The following is a 729-nucleotide window of genomic DNA, read 5'->3' as shown; positions in this document are numbered from 1 at the left end:
AAAATCTTGAAATGTCTGTATGGTGTGAGTTATTCACTTGTGAGAAAAGATAAGTTATTGATTTCTTGTGGAGAAATACAATTTATACACTCGTCATTTAGAGTTTATGGTAAAATGTATTTTTGGAATATATTCTACATTCTGTTTTTAAAATTATATTATTTTCCCGTATACTATTTATACTCCTGTGCATCCACACACGCCTACACACACACACAGGTAAAATATAATCGTCACTAAACGCGACTAAGGGAGTCAAGACATGTACATTGCTAGAAATAAGAGCTAATATGCTCTAATGCTGTAGGAAAGGCACATAAATGTATACATATATGCTCACATGGGCCGGAATCGCCAAAATACCGACTCGAGACCTTCTTAGACTGAGCGTTTAGTTTCGGCTATTTCTATAGCCTCCCCAGAAGGGATCGCTTGTTCAGCAGATTACAAACACACACACACATTATTTATCTTCTATTTGTTGCAGCCATGCTGGAGCACCACCTGAGGAATTTTAGTCGGTCTAATCTACCCCAGGACTTATTCCGTCATCTCTTTTTTCGAACCGCAATATTACGGTGACCTAAACACACCAACACTTAGGCAAGTGTTTTCTGCTATAGCCTCGGGCCAACCAAAGCCTTGAATGGATTTGATTAATGGAATCTGAAAGGAGGCCGATATATATATATATATGTGTGTGTATATATATATATATATATATATATA

Source organism: Octopus bimaculoides, chromosome 24 (assembly GCF_001194135.2).
Source record: "Octopus bimaculoides isolate UCB-OBI-ISO-001 chromosome 24, ASM119413v2, whole genome shotgun sequence".
Lineage (NCBI taxonomy): Eukaryota > Metazoa > Mollusca > Cephalopoda > Octopoda > Octopodidae > Octopus > Octopus bimaculoides.
The sequence above is the reverse complement of the archived record's forward strand: the minus strand, read 5'-3'. Positions refer to the sequence as shown.